Raw genomic sequence first — 20,989 nt, 5'->3', positions numbered from 1 at the left:
GTTGCTCTTGGGAGACATTCTCCTTGAGCTTAATTATTCTTCCGATACCACCATCTTGAATAAATATTTTTCAAGAAAAATAGCATATCGATTCACAATCATATTGTGATCTTCCAAAATATAGAAATAGTATCCTAATGACTCTTTAGGATATCTATGAATCGAGCTCTAAAAGATCTGAACTCTAACTTGTCGCCTGCTGTCTCTTGACATGAGCCGGACAATCCCAAATTCTGAGATGACTCAGACTTGGCTTCTTACCATGCTATATCTCATACGATGTGGTAGAAATAGTTTTAGAGGAACCCTATTCAATACATATATTGCTGTCATGAGACAATGTCCCAAAAAAACTCAAGGAGGTCCGTGAAGCTCATCATGGAATGGACAATATCTAATAGGGTCCGGTTCCTCTGTTCTGAAATCCGTTGAGTTATGGCGTTCTAGGTGAAGTCCATTGAGAGACTATGCCATTATCCTTAAGATAGTCTAGAAATCCTGACTAAGGTATTCACCTCTTCGATCTGATCGAAGAATCTTAATGGATTTTTCTGTTTGTTTTTCTACCTCATGTCTGAATTCTTTGAACTTTTCAAAGGCTTCAGACTTATGTTTCATTAGAAACACATACCCTACCTAGATATATCATCGTGAAGGTAATGAAGTAGACATAGTTGCTTCTAGCCGACACATCAAATGGGCCGCACACATCTATATGTACTAGGGCAAATAGGTCTGTGGCCTTTTCCCATATCCTGTAAAAGGGAGCTTGATCATTTTGCCTTGAATGTATGATTCACAAACTGGATATGACTCGAAAGTCAACGGACTCAATAGCCTGAATTTTTCCAATTTGTTAACCCTGTCTTCCGCTATATGACCGAGCCTTAGGTGCCACAGATACCTATCATTTAGACTATCTCTAGCCTTTTAATTCCCATGGCATTCACATTTTACTCGATATAAATACAGATACATCAATATGTACTGATAGAGACCATTAATAAGAAAATTATTTGAACTTTATTATTTTCATAAAATATGTTATAATGGTTCTTATGAAAGCTAATCAATAGCCTTCTTGTGTTAAACATGAAACAGAAATCAAATTCCTGCTTGCTGCAGGCACATAATAACAATCTCTAAGAACTAAATCTAATCCTAATGGTAATCGCAGAGGTAGGTTCCCATGACCACAGCAGCAACTCTTGCTCCGTTCCCGATGTGTAGGATATATCCCCATCCCTCAGTCTCCTGCTCTCCTCAAGACCTGCATAGAAGTGCACAAATGAGCACTAGAATCAGAGTCAAGTACCCAACTGGATGTAGAGAAACTGTAAGATTAGATTCTATAACGAGCATACCTCAAAGGACCATCCTTCTTGTTCTTCAGGGTGGTCAGATACTGAGGACAGTTTACTTCCAATGGCTGTCTGAATTACAGTGAAAATATTTTTCCTTTTCAGTAGCCTTCTTCTTCGGTTCTGTCTTCTTCTTCTTCCCATCCACCTTCTGCTTCTTCGCAGATTTTTTCTTCTTTCCAAAAGATTTTTTCTTGGAAGAAGTCCGCTCCACAGTAAGAACTGAGCCTTTTGAATCCTTCAAAGAAAGCTCAGCCGTAACCAACATGTTCATTAACTTAGCCAAGGTACATGCATCTTATGCATATGGAAGTTCATGATGAACTGACCATATGCATCAGACAAGATTGAAGGATCACATCAATCTAAAATCTCTGTCTAAGATGACACTGAGCTTCTCAAGCTCCTCAAGATCCTTGATCATGACAAACAATGATCTTGGACTGACTACCCATCACCATTTTAGTCTTAAAAAGTTTTGACAGATTTGATACTTGGCTGCACGACTTTGTTCACCAAACAACTCTTGTAGGTGAGCAATATTTGGTGGGTAGTCATAATATTCTCATGCTGGCCTGAAGTCATCAGACATGACATCCAACATGTAGTATCTGGCTTTGTTATCGTCATCCGTCCATTTTTCAGAGATGCTCTCTGTTCAGCAGTCGGACGTGCTGGTATGACAGGTGGATCCTAATCCAAGACATGAGTCAGTTTCTCGAAATTCAGAATAATTCTGTAGTTCCTCAACCAGTCTTTGAAATTAAGTCCAGTCAATCTGTGGGTGTCTAGTATTTTGGTCAGGAGGTTGGACGCAGACATGTTTCCTGTAGAGAGTCAAAAGTTTCTAGTTAGATTTTGTAATCAGACTTAACCAATTTATTTAGAGATTTATTTTTAAACAAATTAGGCTCCACTATTTTTTCAGATCCCTACACTCCTAGGTAGAAATATGAAAATCTCGTGATTAGTGATTTCTAGTGGGTGGTGCGGTCTCACCGACTAGCTCACCACCTCACCTAACAGTTATTGGTGATGGGTCAACCGATGAGTGGACAACTCTTGTCTAATGATTCTCTAATTATGGTGCACCCAAAACTTGATCTCTAATTCATGAAGCTCACCATGCCCGGAATATTGCTCCAATCCTTAGTTAAGTCAGACCCACCATTTGCATGAATTAGATTCCTGATTGGTCCCTCACCGTATCTAAATATTGAGCACAACCCATTCTCTAATCCGTAGCATCCAATGCCTAATGGACATAGTTGCATCTTTCTGATGCAACTGAGCCACTTAACTAGCGAGAACAATCAACCCCGGAAGGCCCGCACATCCACAATGGTGGAAGACCTTAGACTTAATATTTTTTAGGAAGATTTGATTTAGGTCTCATTAAACTTGACTTGACATAGTCATAATAATTATGACTAACCTAGTGACATGGGTTAGCTCGAATTGTTAGCACCTCAAATCAAATTGGATGACACATATGGCCAGGTAAGTGAGACCGATGGAAGGGATATGCCATTAACTTGACAAGAACGCATTCGAGTCGAGTAGCTCCCAATTAAAAATCAGTCGATCGCATCTGTCCAACTTACCTTAGATACCAAATTATCGAACCAGAATCAATTAGGTTAGTCTACAATCCAGGCTCTAACCATTGAGCCAAATTAGGTCTTAACTTGATCAGTCACATCTAAATATGATTCGACCTTGATCTAGACTTAATCCTATTAGGCTGGTCAATTATTAGCTTTCATATCTCACCTAACCAACTTTTGATTCGATTTGATCAACCGCTAGACCTAATTGAGCTACCCAAGTCGAACCAATTTTATGAAAATGATTTAGATCTGAAATTCTTAATTTTAGACCTAATTTAATTTCATAAGCTTAATTCATTAATTAAGTCTTGGGTTCATAAATAAAATATATAAATAAATCTTAAGGTTTCAGGATCTAGAGTTTTACAGAAAAATAAATTTTAATTTCTGATTAAGGATGAACGTGTAGCACCCCTACACGCCATAAGAACACCCGTTGAATGAGAGGAGAGATCTTAAATCCTACTTTGTTCTTATGACCGGATGGCAATGAGGAACACTTAATCAGAAATATTAATTTAACTACAAAACTAGTTAGATCTAAGTTACATATCACATATATAATTTCAGATCTAACTTATACATGCTTTGCATACATCTCAGTATTAAAATTTATCTAATTAGCATGCTTTCAGATCTGATAATCATATATAATATCTAAAAAATTGATTTAAATTAAACTATTCAATATAAAATCTATTCTAGACAGTTACTAGAATAATTCTACAACTAGTCTAGGCATGCAACAGATCAATCTTATGTATTAATTAAAATTTTATTTTTTATTTTTTGATCTGAATATAATATTTATAATATCAAAAAAATAAAAATAAATTAGATCTAATTTATATTTAATCATATTAAAATATAAAACTATAAGACTATTCATAGATCAAACTACTCCTAGTCTAGTCATGCATCTCATACATGTTAGATCTACTTAGATTTAATTTTAAATTTTTTTGATTTCAGATCCTATCACATCTGATGTGAATCTAAAATTTATTAATATCAAATAAATAAAAATAAAAATCAGATCTAAATTAGATCTGAAATAGAGCCATCAACCTGACTCTGATACCAGTTGAAGAAAAAATTGGCTTTTTCCTTGTAGGATCTTTCAGATCTAATGAGATCTGGGATGGAATATTTTCAAAAAAAAATATCTTATGATATTTTAATCTAAGATCTATTAGATTTAATTTTTATTATCTATATTAAATCTAAAATTAAATCTAAAATCATGAGGAATAGAGAAATACCTCTAGGGTAACTAGATTACTCTGTAGATGATCGCAGCAATATTTGAAGTTCTAAAATAGTCACACAGTCGTCTGACCTCTACCAGTATCTACTCGAGTAGATCTGCATCATCTTCTCTTCACAAATTTTTGCTCCAAAAATCAAATCTGAATCTGATCTAAAGATCTTCAAAAGATCTTCTGAATCTGGAGCAGCAGCTTCTCGACAAATCTCTGCAGCCTTCTAATCAGGAAGCCACCACACCTTGGACAAGCACCAGATGGATGCCCAACCTCTTGAACATGAAGAGGGAGGGAGAGGAGCAGAGGGGGTGTAGAGAATGGAAAGGATTTAGGCTTTTGCTGGTTATTGAGCAGAGTCTCTAAACCCTAGACGCAGACAAGGTTTAAATAGACCCTACTGCGCCATGCAGTGCCACATCATTCGACCAATCAAAAAATTCTAATTAATTCTGAAAAAAATTTATTGGTGGAGTGATATCATCTAATTATATCAGATAAGAATCCCCACAATCCTCCTACTATTGGCACCAACACTGGATAAGCACAGTGAGATTTGCGCCCCACAGTCCAAGTTGATCAAGGATCAGAGTCCTCATCTCATAGGATTCTATCCTTATCCACTTGGGGCACACGCCATATCTGATTATGAAACCCACATTGAGGGCTAATTTAGCAGGTGGACACTCCACTAAAACTCTCCAATGACCTCTTGCCAAGTGGCCTTCAGTCCAAGGTCTATGGATCAATGTTTGACCAATGTCCTAAAACGAAAATGGTAGGTGACAGAAATTAGTAGGTGTTGTCTTAAATTCATCTCATGAATTAAGATAAGTCATTTCTAAGCTGGACTGACTTCAATCAGATTGTGAAAAATTTTCTCAAGGTTCTCTGGATGAGTCAAAGCACATTTGGCTTAGTCGAGATAGAAAAGATTACACGATGAGAAAGTTAGGCTCAATCGTGTGCTAGCACGATTTCTTTGAACCTAATTGGATCTAATCCAAATCAATCGAATTGGCTAGCTCAATTGATGACATCCAAATCCTAACTCTTATTTGTGTGACCCAGTTAGGTTCATTTCGTATGGTAATGAGACATGTCATGATCTCATCATCGATATCATCAAACTCCTTTCGATGGACCAAAACTCTTCTGATTCAGATAATTAGAATGATCGATCATCAAGATCATTCTAATTTTCTCAAAATCTATCATGACATCTAGCAGTATATGGTGGCAACCCATCAGAAATGAAGATGAACCTCTCGGTGCAGCTACCTGTGTGATTGAGTTCCTCTATCATGAGTCCCGACTGAATTAGGGTTAAGGTGAACTCGTCAAACCCAACATCAGTCATATGAATCAATCGACTGATCCGAGTCTGATGTGAAACCCAATAGAAAATTTTTTTTCATTATTTACTCTACCATGGCCATGGGCTTAAGGACTGATCTTTCGATCATCATAGGACTACTCCTCTCATCTATCAAGGTTGATAGATTCTTCTTGGTGTGATTTTGTTTCTACAATGAATATGCTACAGTCAACATACACCTCAAGATTTGAATGGCTAAGAGATCGAGTTATGGTGTAGTCAAACTATAACACACTCAAGGTGAACTATCGATGTACCTCAGGTCAAAGAACTAGACACACAGCTGCAGCATCGAGCTAGTCATCGATGAGAAGGTAGATTTCTTATGACTGCTCGAGGTGATCAGCTCAGTACTTTCATTCTCAATGATACTATACTCTCGCTCCGGTATCTCTATACCGTAGACTCAAGATACATCTACTTTAAGGAAGCGATCGTACATCAACCTTTCGGATCGATCACCATCCTCGTGATGATCCTATGGTCAGGAGCTGTTTATGAGTTGGTTATGTAAATTCATGCCTTAAATTTTCAACTTTTGAAAATATGAATTAACATTCCTACTAACTCAAAGGATGTATCACAGACATAATGTACACAATATGATAGTAGAATAACCTTTTATTCATTTATAATCAAAATTATAAATTTATCCTTACATTTGTACAGAAATGTGTCAGCCAATCTGGCATCTAGGGCACACATCTAACACATGGTGCTCTAGTGTTTATTATATCTGGTCAGGATACATGATTTATCTTTTAATGGTGAAGAACTGTGTCGAACTATGAAGACTAAATTGGAATTCAACATGATATGTCACCCTCGGATAGATGGATTGTCAAAAATAACAAACCATACATTAAAAATATGTTAAGAGCATATATATTAGATTTGAAGGAATCTTAGGATAAGCACTTACCTCTAGTAGAGTTTGCTTACAATAGAAACTACCACGCTAGCATCTAAATAGCCCCCTTTGAAGCTCTAGAAAGGAGAAGATGTATAACCCTATATGTTGGGTTGATGTTGGTGAAAAGAAGCTACTAGGGCTAGAGATTATTCATCATATAGTAGATAAATTTTTGCTCATCAAAGAATGGGTCCTTTTAGGTCTAAGCAAAAAGAAGCATTTATGCTAATAATCAAAGGAGAGAACTAGAATTCTAAGTGAAAGATCATGTATTTCTCAAAATATCTCCTACCAAAGATGTAATAATACTTGGGATCCAAGGTAAGTTGAGCCCCAAGTATGTGGGTCCCTTCAAGATTTTGGAAAGGATAGGAGCGGTAGCCTACCATCTTTCTCTACTACCATCTCTTGTTGGAGTTCATGTTGGTTTTCATATCTCCATGCTAAGAAAATATTAACCTGACCTTGGTCACTTGGTGGTCTTTGAACCTTTATAGCTCAAAAAATATTTATCTTATAAGGAGAGACCAATAAGAATTGTAGACAAAAAAGGATAGGGTACCAAGGTAATGCACTATCCCATATATCAAGATTCAGTGGAGTAATCATTCAGAATAAAAAGCAATATGGAAACTTCAGAAGAATATATGAGCCACACTGCAAAAGAAACGATTTTTTGCAGCAAACAATTTTATCACAAAAAATCTATTTTTTGTTGCTAAAATCTTTTGTGATGAAAAAAATCATCACAAAATTGTTACTAAAGCCCCATTGCAATTAAGTCATGACTGATTTTTTGTGACAAAACTTGTTTTATCACAAAAAATATACTTTTAACAATAAAATAGTATTTTATTACAAAAAAAAGTCTCATCTAGTGATAAATATTTTGTCACAAAAAGATATAAAATTTTGTCACAAAAAATATTTTCGTCGCTAAAAAGAGCAAGATTCTTTTCCATATGCATTATTAAGTGACAAAAACTTTTTTGTCACTAAAAATCTAGCTTTGTAACAAAATATTTTATCGCTTAAAATTCTACTTTGCGATAAAATATTTGCCATAATAGATTCTTGAGTATAAATTTTATGCAACAAAATATTTTGATCACTAAAAGTTGAATATTGCAACAAAATATTTTTATCACAATAAAATTTTTAGTGGAATGAGATATATAGTTTAAGTAACAAAATATTTTATCATCAAAAAAATAGTTCTAATGATAAAATATTTTATAAAAAAAACTAATCTATAATTTAGAAACAATTTATAGTGACAAATTTTTTGTCACAAAAAGTTAACATATCAATAAAAAAATTTTTTAGTGATAAAATATATTGTTATAAAAAAGTTAACCTACCATTAGTAATAAAATTTATTATCACAAAAAGTTAACCTATTATTAAAAAATAATTTTTAGTGACAATATTTATTGTCACAAAAAGTTAACCTGTCATTAGTCACAAATTTTTTTATTACAAAAAAATTAACCTGCTATTTTTTTCTTCAAATAAACAAGCAAAATATACTAAAATTTAAATTAATTAACCTATTCATGATAATTCAAATGTCCTTCAAATATATAGTTATATAAAGATTTCTACATATTCCTCCATGCATCATCTTCATAATAAAAGTTCACAAAATAAAATGATAAGTCTCATATAACACTCATAAAGTTATGAAATATCTAAGTCTTAAGTAACAACTATAAAGTCATAAAGCTTCTACAAAGCTCTAATGTATGTTAATTTTCTTCTTAACTACAAAAGCCATCAAGCTTCCACAAAGCTCTCATGCAAGTCAATTTTTTTCTCAATAGCCTATAATATGAAAAATAAATAAATCCAAAAAATTAGAACAATATAAGTATTCATGCAAAATTAGAAAATCTTTAAGCATGTATATAAAATATTTTATGTTAATTTATATAAAATCCTTGCAAACATTAAATAACCACAATCAAACAACAATGACAACCACTATCACAATCACAACTATCATAATCATTCCATAACTATCTAAGCATCATAAGTAATACAACATATAGTCATGCTAATACATCTATCCATTGAAAAACACAACAATGATAACCACTATACCACAACCACTACCCATCATAATCATTTCATAATTATCTAAACAATCATAAGTAATACAATATATAACCATATTAATATATCTATCTATTTAAAAATATCAATAAATGACAACCACCACCACAACTACTATCACCATGACTATTCCATAACTATCCAAGTAATCACAAGTAATACAATATGTAGCCATAATAATACATCTATCTATTTAAAAATATCTATACATGACAACCACCACCATAACCACTACCATCATAACCATTTCATAACTATTCAAATAATCATAAGTAATACAACATGTAGCCATGCTAATACAACTATCTATTCAAAAACATAATAATGACAACCACCACAACCATAACCACTACCACCATAACCATTTCATAAGTATCCAACTACCACTATAACAACTACATTAAATTTTGATTTTCAAATCACCATCACAAATAATCAATAATTATAATAATCAAATTATTATAGCTAAGAGATAGTAAATAAATGACTTTACCATCAGAAAAGTAGACTACTAAGCCCGACTATATCGTATTTCTCTCATGAGTTGTTGAAATTCTTTCATTTGATCTTCATAAGTCTTCATTTTTTCATCATATATGGTAATCTTCTCATTGGCTTCACTAATCTTTTCATTGGCTCTTTCTAGTTGAGACTTGGTAGTAGTAAATCGGTCTCTAAGCTCATTATCACATGAGCTTGATACGTAGGATGAACTAGAACTTTCAATTTTAATGCCATATCCCATCTCTCTCAAATATCCTGACTTCTTACTAAACATACTAACTAAAATCTAATTTTCTAACCTTGGATCTACACCTTCCTCTGAAGGTTGCTGTCTTAATTCAGTCATTTCATCCTATAAAATTTTCAAAGATAATTTAGATCTTAAGATAATTTTTTTATAAATAAAAAATATAAAAAGAGTATACTTATACTTATAAATTTTGATGGAATAATTTTATTAATGAATTCTTGACCACCCATCTTTGTGTGTGTATCCTTGAAGAGATCAACCATACTTGGATTCTCTTTATAAAATTAGAATTTAAAAAAAATTAAGTAATTTATTAATCTTAATATATATTAAATATTTTAAAAATATAAAAAATACTAAAAATATTATATTATTATTTTTTGAAGTCAACTAAGAAGGTCTTAAAGCCCGAAGTATGACTGTATGGAAGTTGTAAATGATTACTCGAGTTTGTTTGTGATTGCTTCTGCAATAATAAGATAATAATTAAATAAAAATATAAAAAATATATAAATATATTTTATCATACGTGTTACTATCTTAAAATTATCATCCTCTATCTGATTACATATTGAGATCTAATCTTTCAATCCAACTTTTGGATATAAAGATTTTTCTCATAAATTTATACCTTTTGCTATTAGCTTCTTGTATTTCTTCTGAGTATGTTTCTCCAACATCTTAATGAGTTTGGAATGCTTTGTAAATATATTTCTTCATATGTGAAGCCATTTAATCCATAATTTAAAACCATTTCTGAAATAATTAATGATAATGTCACTTAAACAATTTTTTATACATTAATAATAAAACTAAGTGAAAATGAACATAACTAATATAAAAATTATAATAACTTCTAAATATGGATAATAAGTTTTTTTTATTCTTTTGAGATTTCTTTCCATCTTTCTACACCATGAAGAAGTACATATGTCTTAACAATAAACCAACTCCTCTTGTAAAGTCAGCATCATTCTCCAATGGTATATATTCTTCTTCACCAAATCAATTATCATTTTATGCCAAGCTGTAAAGTTAAACCAAATATTATCTTTTAAAATATAAATAATAAAATATATATAAATAATTTATGTACTAATATAATAATGATATATACAATGACAATCTTACTGATTTTTTTTATCTAATACTATGCATCGTGATGTACCACGACCTCTCCTGGATAAAGAAGAACCTAGAAATATAAATATAGTCAATATCAAGTATGCATATAATTATTATACAAGTATAAAATTATATTTATAAACTATAATATTTTAAATAGATATAATTATTCATTTACATATATATACTCACTTTCACTACTCCTTAAAGTAGGTGGACTAAGATCTCTTCTAGGGATATTTGTAATAGGAAAAGTCTCAATCCTATTTGGTGATATAGGTATAGTGGATGTTGGAGCTACAATAAGTGTCACAATATCTTCCTTTTGACCTAGTATATTAGTATTTAATGAAGATAAACTCCATGGTCGCTTGTATTAGCCTCTTCCACATCCTGCCATAAATCTATAAGGAAACTTGAAAGATAAACAAATTAAGTAAACAATTATATTCAATAGTTGTAAAAAATATTATGCACTTAAAATTTAAATACATCACAACTATATAAACATAAAGAACAAAAAATTCATGAAGGCAAAATTTATTTCATAAATTACTTTCAATAATACAATATACATATATGAAAAGAAATCTTTATACTAATCATCAAGATCATTATCAATGCTTTCATCAGTTTTTATATGGTCATCTTCTTCAGTTATATCATCTCCATCAATATCCTCTTCATCACTGCTATTTCCTCCAATGTCATCTTCATGTTCTTGAACATTATCTGGTGTGCATCTTTCAATATCATCATCAAATTCGTTAGGATTTATATAATCTCTATTTAATGTAACAAGAGACTCATCATCTCTTTCAATAATTAAAACTATTCCATTTAATTGAAATTGCTGTACTCTTCATTATCAACCCCATCTTCCACATCTATCAATTCTAACTCTGGAAGATTCCATAACTATCGATGTTGCATCCATTATACGAGTTGTCAATTACAGTTCAACTTTGTATCATTGATGTAAAAAACTTGTTGAACTTGATCCGATAATATAAAAAGATAATCCTTATACCACCATGACCTCACATCAATGCCTATGAATTATCCATCATCTTGTACTATTCGATTGCTTTCAGTGTTAACCATTCGTACTCAAATAGCATCATTTATACTCTTTAAGGAATGTAAGTTGAACAACTCTCTTCAAAAAATCAAAGAACTCAACCATCTTTCCTTCATATTCTCCTTGTACAAGTAATCTACTACTTTGAGTTCTACGAAGGCTGTCACGATCTTGTGTGAAATTGAACTTCATTTATAATACAATTAGAGTAACATCTTATGCTAGATTTATGGGGACCATTTGCTAATGTCCATAATTCTTTTGTGATTTCTTTACGTCCTTGGTAATATAATTGATTCATCTATATAATAAACGTAAAAATTAAATTATAAATATTATAAACTTCTTACTAACACTATTAAATTATCCTATTTGAAAATAAATGACTTACATGCTCTTTAAATCAATTAGAAAATTACTTTTATTGTCTCTCATTAATTTTGAGATGACTCATCTTTAATAGTTTTTGCTTGTGCATCATATATATTATAAATTATTTTAGTACATATTTAACTAACAATACTAAAATACTTAACAAAATAAATAAAAATAACATTTAAAAAGTTTCTTACTCCAAATATTTTGTGATTCCATTATAATTACTGTAGAATACCACTGAGCCATATCCAATTCCTTTTGAGATATTTTAGGTTCAGGCTTAATATGTCCAAAAGGATGAGCCCTTAAAGAAAATACTCCAAGTCCTCTAGATAATTAGTTTTAGCTTCCATCATAGTTCCTTCCTAGTTAATTGAACTTAATTTCATTACCTTTGAGATACGTTGATAAGAATATCATGCATTCATTTACAATATATCTTTCCATGATTGAATCTTTGGGACGGGCTCTATTACCAACCATATTTTTGAGAGAGCTGAGATGTCTTAATTAAACAAATAAATAGAAATCAAGTTTCTAATTATTTCAAAATACTTAAATTAAAATTAGTAGAAGCTGTAAGTTAATTATCTTTTAAAAGAAAACATCCATCGTGAGCTTACTGGTCCTACAATCTTCACTTGCTTACGTAAGTAAACAGTTAAATATACCATAATGTCGAAGAAAACAGGAAGAAATATTCACTCTAACTTGCACAAAATCATAGGTATGTTCCTCTCCAATCTTCTACATCCTCCATTCTCAAGATCTTTGAGTAAAGTTTCTTAAAAAAATTATCCAGCTCAAATAATACTTGGCTAATATCTTTACGTAAATAGCTACAAATTCTAACTAGAAGAAGTCTCTATAGAAGAATATAACAATCGTGTGTCTTCAAGCCAGTCACTTTATCATCTTTAACACATCTTGATATGTTTGAAGCAAATCCGTTGAAAAACTTAATTGAATTCAAGAATTCTAGAAAGCTTTCTTCTGACTTTGAGATAATGTGTAATAGGCAGGTGGCTTTTTTAATTTGTTATTTCCTTTTTGCAGTCACAACTCTTTCCTTATTTTTATATCGTGTAAATCTTTATGAGCATTCTCTATTTTTTATTCTTTCTACAATGTTTAACAATGTTCCCAGCATATTATCATATATGTTCTTTTCTGTGTGCATGACATTAAGAGTATGTCTGATTTTAAGTTTTTGCCAATATGGCAACTCAAAAAAAAAACTCTTCTTAACCCAATTCCCTTCACCACTTCCACACTTTCTTTTTCTCTTGCTTGGATGTTTCCCAATTTTGTCAAAGATATCCTCCAAATGCTCTAACCGTTGTAAGACTTGTTCTCCTGACAATTCTGAGGGTTCTGAATAATGATCAATTTTTTCATTAAATATTGCTTTATTATTACGCCAAGGGTGTTCTTGAGGCAAATAACAATGATGGCCTATGTAGCTTATCTTACCTCTTAATTTTTATGAATCAATCATATCAAGGCACATATGACAAGCATTATAGCCTTGAGTGATCTTTCCAAATAAATAATCATGAGTTAGAAAATCACTTATAGTCTATAAAACTGCTACATGCATTTGAAATCTTTTACCACTATAACAATCATAAGTTTCCACACCTTCATCCCACAATTGCTTCAACTCATCTATCACGGGCCTCATAAAAACATCTATTTTCTTTTCATGAGAATGTGGGCTAGGAATCAATAGTGACATGAAATAATATGGCTCCTTTTTGAACACATAAGGTGAAAAATTATAAAGCACAAAAAAAATTGGCAACATGCTATAAGAGTTGCTCATATGTCCAAATGAATCCATCACTAGCCAAAGCAAGTCTCACATTATGAAAATTTACTATAAATTTAGGATATTACTTATCAAGCTCCTTCCATGCAGAAGTGTCAGTTGGATGCCTCGTGGTACCAACATTTTCAACACATATGTCACTATGCCAGCTCATGTATGAGGCTGTATTACTAAACATGAAGAGCCTTTGTAATCTTGATTTTAATGAACAATACCATAGTATTTTGTGAGAAACCTTAGTACCTTTGCCATCATCAAACTTTCATCTTGATTCCTTACATATTAGATAATATTTTTTATTTTATATTCCTTCCAAAAGAGCACACAATCATACTTGCATGCCTCAATAGGCTCATAACCCAGTCCTATACTAGATAGAAGTTTCCTAGCCCAATAATATGATGGAAAAAATGATGCTCTTTCTAGTAGCAAGTTCTTTAAAAATTTGAGCAACATATCAAAGGACTTGTTCATTCATTTATTGAGAACCTTTATGTGGAGCATCTTGACAATAAAAGACAATAATGAATACTTGAACCCTGGGTAGTTTATGTTATGCATCCTTAATTAATTTATCAAGAGAAGAAAATTTGGCCAATGATCTATCGGTAGTATCATCAAATTGTTGTACTTTCCTCATCTTTCCCAACAACTCATATAAATCATCTATCAAGTCTTCACTAAATTTAGTACTATTCATCATTTCATCATCGATATTATTATCACTATCATGTATCGGTATTCTTTCTCCATGCAAATTCCAATCTCTATAAGTGAGTGAAAATCCTCGCAAGTGTAAGTCACATTTCACTTAACTAAAGGTCTTGTATACCCATTATTGCAATTATGGCAAGAACAAAAAATCATATCATCTGGATGCCTCATATTTTCTTTTGCAAAATTAAGAAAGGATCCAACACCTTTTTTATATCTCTCACTAAAAAAATTATTGTCATTAATCCAACTCTTATCCATATCCTACAAGAAAAAATTTCATATAATAATCTTCTTTGAGAGTATAACTAAGAATTAAGGGAACAAAAATCATATGAATATACATTAAGATGAATTAGCACTTCACCTTCCTCTATTAATATTTCTTCACAGTCAAATCAACTCGATTACTACAAACATCGAAGGACAGCAATAATATGATAGGATTATGTAAACAAGAAACAACAAAATTCTCAAAGAAAATGTCCATTCCTATCTCATAGTTTTTCAAGGATCAACTTCTCCATCCATGGGCAGTGGTTCTCAATATGGCACTTTCTCGAGTTTGCAAATCATGGATAATGACAACTAGTCTGATCCTTAACTTATATAAAGATGACTACAAAAATATTATTGATTCCCTAAGAAAGGATTGGACTTGATTTACTCGTAACATGAGCAACAAGCATCTGAAATAGATTTAGTTATTTAATAACAAAGTTTTAAGTGAATCAGTCCAGCAATTGTCTTAAATAAAGTCATGGATTTTTGAATAAGAAAGGTACATGCCATTGTTTTAACTCCATGCTTCAAAGACGAACATATTTGTTGCCTGATGATTGCAAAGTTATGTGTTTATATTTTGATGTGTCAATTTCCTAATTTGCATTCACATTATCTAGTTCATAGAAGGACAACTAAAGCTACTTTGATATTACTCGTTATATGAAATATGGAGCGATTAGCATTATTGAGTTCTAGTAGTGTTAGATTTTATTAGCTATTTATGAGAGTTTTGGAACTTTAGCAATTGAATAGTTTTACAATTTTGTCGGATAAGATTTTGATGGTGAAAGTTGTATTTGCAACTTTATGGACGATAGAGTAAATTTGTGCAACAAGCTTACTTTAGAGACAGCTATATGTGTAAGAAAGATCAAAACATAGGTAAAAGATATATTTATATATTTGCCAATCAATCAATATATATTAATGGTACAAACTATTATATCAAGTCAAAATTATGATAACAATTCTAACCATCGCTATAAAAAAATAAAGAAAATCAATAATTTTTAACTATCGCTATACGGTACAAATCTTATTTAGCTGCAATATATTAAAAATTTATAGCAATCATTAAAATTATTTCTACAATTAGTGATTACAGCAACAGATGTAAATCTCATAATATAACGAAAATAGTAGTGGCTTGCAAACATCACTATAAAAAAAAAACTCTATTTACTAACAATTTATAACTTATATTTAGTGATGCCTATACCATTGCAACAAATCAAACTGATAGTAACAACTGTAATTATGACAATAGGATAGTTTTACCAGTAACTATCTGACCATCATTAAATAAATTGTCCATTATACTTCAATAAACATGTTGGGGGGTAATACGTTGGCCATGATAAACTAATAAAAGGTGGGGTCTTTGACCTTGTCTAATATGATGTACCTTGAGTCCTGTTTGAATTTTATTGATGACTGATCTGGAAGTTCGCCGACTAGGTGTTCCAACGAAGCGCCTATGAGAATATGTTGGGGGTAATACGTTGGCCACGACAAACTAATGGAAGTTGGGTCTTTGACCTTATCTAATGTGATGTACCTTGAGTTTTCTTGGAATTCTATTGATGATTGGCCTGAAAGTTCGCCGACTAGGTGTTCCAAAGGAGCCCTATGAGAAAAAAAGACTGAGATAATACTAAGACTGTTGGAAGGAGGTATCCCACTACAGCTAGAGCTCACTTTCACCAACCACTTGGTGGAACCAATCCCCTCAGGGGTTCGGTATCACCTTATCTGCTTCGATCTCCGCAGCAAACACATCACTAAAAGATATAAACCTTTGGCTGCCTACTTTAGAGAATGATCAAGGATCAAACGAACAATTTTCACCTAGAGCTTAGGCTGAGAAACACCAAACAATCCCCCATGTAGACTTGTTGGGCTCCATTGTCCAGCCGCATCACTCTGCTTATCGGTCGCATACCATGTAGCATCAGCATCTCTTCCACAATCAGCTGTGCATCGAGAGAATTTATGGTCACTATCAGAGATATTTAAATACCTCGCACGGTCCCATGTGATGGGATATGGTCAGAATGATCCATTGTCCTTTTACCCTTGACTTTTGTCTCCTCTAGAGAAGGGATCCTAACCAAAGTTGCAGCACCGACCCCCAACTCGGCCTTGATTTCCAGCATCATAACCGATCCATGCATCAGTCAGTTCCCCCAAAAGTGATATGGGTGTCAGGCATTGAGCCAAGGAAGGCCTGACTATCTTCGAAGATTTTGAGTCAATCTTTATACCTAATCAGCCTTTGAATCATACGCTTACAACTTATTGTACATCAAGAGGCTGACCTTTTCTCAGGACCCATGCGGCGGGCTAAACCAATCCTTAGGTCGCACTGAGCCCCCCTTGTCCAACCCCCCGCTAACTTCGGATGGTCCGCTCTAGAGGATCTTCTAACCTTCTTTCTGGCCACCGACCTCTACCGCAGTCAACCAATAAGTAGACTAATCCAAATGGGCTGGCTGATCCCCTCGATCAATGCCATCCGACGATGAGGGCACTCATAAGCTTTTGGGCTTCGATATACTGGACAACGATCCTCTATCTAAAATATGGATCAAGATATGTCAATTATGATTTTTGTCTGCATTAGTCAAGTTAGAATACACCCTTTCACGCCATTATCCTACTTGCGACCCACGAGCTGGATAGGCTCACATCACCAGGTCTCCCCTGATTGACTGCATGCCACACAGCTCTGCATGATGGATAGTTGGAATGACTTTCCACCCCTCCTCGTTTGATTTTAGTTTCCCCCCATTAATAGAATAACAGAGAGGGCTCTTGGGGAACACACGAATAGTGAGCCATCTAGACATCGGGCTCGAGATCAGAGGAAGCTCAGTTTTGGCATTATCCTTGAGGATTCTGAGCTGATCCTTACTCCCAATCAGACCTTAGGTCCTTCACTATCATAACCTATCACTCTGGAGAAGATGGCCTCTATCATACTGACCCTCCAAATATGACTCTCTAAAAATCTTTCGGCATCCATACTCCTACCCATGGCAGATTCGGACCAACTGGCTGATCCCCACTCCTGACCGATGCACTCTATCTAATAGTAAGGACCTCTGTTAGCCTCTAGACTTCGATGTTGGAGGAAGGATCGGACATCAAACAACAGAATATGCCCAAAGATTAATTATGATTCTTGTCCAAACATGTCAAATCAGGACACATTACCATCATTTCACTTGCCGCCCATGCGTGTATTAAGTCTGTGTCATGTCATCTTTCTTACAAGCTGTGCATCGGCTAAAGGTCCACTTGCCATCTGACATGATCCATACGATCCATCAGATTATCAATCCCCCTATAAGTAAAGATAAAGAGGAGACCCTCAGGTATGCGAGCATATGCCCGCTACACTTGTGCCCTCTTATGATTTCCTCTTCTTCTCCTCTGTTGCACTAGATTGCTGACTTGATCATCAGAGGATTCTCATCGGAGTCAATTTCAATCGAAATTTTTTTTGCAGGAACGCCACTCTAATGGTCTCCAGTCCACCAGTCGTATCTGTACACGATCGAAAATCTTCCGCAACAATACATATATAGTGATGGTTATAATCAATGTAATAAGTTATATTGGTGGTTATAAACTATCGCTATAGGATAACTCAAGATATAGTCTCAGAGGTATATATAACAAAAATCACTTGAACTAGGACAGTAGCTTTTAATGATAGTAGCTGTTGCCATGTCTTACCGACCTTAGTACAGATTTTATCATTAGTTTGCTATATTTTTTGCCATTATTTTGATCACTACTATGTACCTTTTCTATCGTAGTACAAAAAATAAATAATATTATAAAAGGAAAGTCTTTGTATGACCTCTATTATATTTATATTTTGGTATATGTTTAGGCTTGCATATTTCATGAGGCTTTGCCCTGTATAATATGTGTCGTGTCGTGTACCTGACCTATAGAGTGAGGTTTGGTGTGTGACATTATATTCTCACTGAAGCCTTTGTGTTTCTATTTACATCATTATATGAACACACCCTACTCTAATGGCAAGTGAATTATGTCTGACTTACGGTATTCTTGTTACTCTGTTTGCTATGTTTCATCATTCCTACATACTCTTATTTCTCTTCCCCTCTCATCTCAGTCACTAGTCCCTCATGTCTATCCACTATATTCTCTCACTTTGGTTACTAATATCGAGTTTGTATTGATTAGAAGATTAGCTTGTCTTTCCTTGCTCTAGACTAAATGCATGAAAGTTATAGGTATTTATAGTCATTTGAACTTCTAAAGCCTATTAGAACTAAGAAGCAGATGCATGGTGATGGGTCAGCTATTTATCTATCAGTTTGATGTTATTTGCGAAGCATATGTTATAAGAAAACAGCATGCAGAGCCCTTTTCCAAGCAAGCAAAATTGCCAACACACCAAAGGAGCTAATCAATATCAACACAGACCTATGAGCTAGGTAAATAGAAAAACTTGATGGAAAAATGCAAACACGAGATTAATAAAAAATAAACCTTTGTTCTTATTATTAAAATGAGCTATATATTGATGTCTTATGAGAAAGTAATAAAATAGTCATCATAATATATGCAAGCAAATAAGATGAAACTCTGTTAGAATGCAATTCAGAGTCTTATTAAATTCCATATATTCTAAGTTTGATTGTGTGATGATGATATTCAATTTTGATAAAAGACTTGAAACAATTTTCTCCAAAATGATAGCTTTTCAAAGAAAGAATATTCTATGGGCAAATTGTTAGATTTCAAAGCTCAAATGAATTGAGATCAATAGTGTCATGGAAATTGAGATTATAATAGATTTTGAAGTCTTGTATATTCTTTAGGACCTTGCTTCAGGAAGTATGCGGCCGCATCAGGTGGATCCAGATGATGGGTTCGGGGTGTTCATTTATATTTTTGTTGGATAAAGTTTTGATGGTGAAGGTTGTGTTTGCAACTATGTAGATGATTGGGTATGTTTGTACAGCAAGATTTCTTTAGCAATTATGGGGAAGGTCAAAACATAGGTAAATAATATATTTATATATTTATCAATCAATTATATATATTAATGGGCAAAACTATTGTAACAAGTCAAATGTATAATAACAGTTTTAACCATCACTAAAAAAAATAATATCAATGATTTTTACTGTCACTATAGGGTACAATTTATTTAGCTGCAATATATTAAAAATTTATAGCACTGATTAAAACTATTCCTACAATCAGTACTTACAATGATAGGTGTAAATATCATAATATAATGGAAGTGGCAGCAGCTTGTAGCCATCACTATACAAAAATAAGTTCTGGTTACCAACAATTTATAGCTCATATTTAGTGACACCTATATAATTGCAGCAACCAAACTGGCAGTAATGATAGTAACTATAATGATAGACTAGCAATACTAGTAGTCGCCGGACCATCACTGAAGAAATAAGAGATAGGGTTTGGTGTGTGACGTTATAATCTCACCGAAGCCCTTGTGTTTCTATTTATATCACTTTATGAATCACTCTACTCTAATGACAAGTGAGTTATGGCTGGCTTATAGTATTTTCCTATTACTCACTTCATTTGCTAGTTTTTTCCATCATTCCTACATACTTTTATTTCTCTTTCCCTCTCGTCTCGATCACTTGTCCTCATGTCTATCCTCTATATCTCTCACTTTGTTTACCAGTATGAATTTGTATTGATCAAAAGATTAGCTTGTCTTTCCTTGCTTCTAGACCACACGCATGAAATGTATGAGTATATATGTTATTTGAACTTCTAAGCCTACCGAAGTGAGAAGCAGATGCATGGTGATGGATCAGCTGTTTATTCATTGGTTTGATATGTTTGCAAAGCATGTGCTGCAGAGAAAGAGAACGCAAAGCTTTTCTAAGCAGGCAAGATTGCCAACCATTGGAAGGAGCTGATTAATACATCAACACAGACCTATGAGCTATAGGTAAACAGTAAAACATGATGGAAAAATGCGAACAGGAGATTAATAAAAATAAACCCTTACTGTTATTATGAGAAAGACACTATACATTGATATCTCATGAGAAAGTAATAAAATAATCATCACAAAATATAATGCAAAAAAATGAAATTCTATCAGAATGCAATCCCAGGGGTCTTATTAAATTCGATATATTCCAAGTTTG

The 20,989-nt window shown here is 33.1% G+C and overlaps 1 pseudogene; it reads right to left on the bottom strand.

Annotated features, from left to right (window-relative positions):
- The window catches only part of LOC140856570 (uncharacterized), a 122,567-nt pseudogene extending 105,601 nt beyond the window's left edge, over positions 1-16,966 (bottom strand).
- Between the last annotated feature and the right edge of the window lie 4,023 nt (positions 16,967-20,989).

The sequence above is a fragment of the Elaeis guineensis genome, chromosome 1, assembly GCF_000442705.2.
Source record: "Elaeis guineensis isolate ETL-2024a chromosome 1, EG11, whole genome shotgun sequence".
Taxonomy (NCBI): Eukaryota; Viridiplantae; Streptophyta; class Magnoliopsida; order Arecales; family Arecaceae; genus Elaeis; species Elaeis guineensis.
Note: the sequence above shows the minus strand (reverse complement) of the source record. Positions and strands in the feature narration are given on the sequence as shown.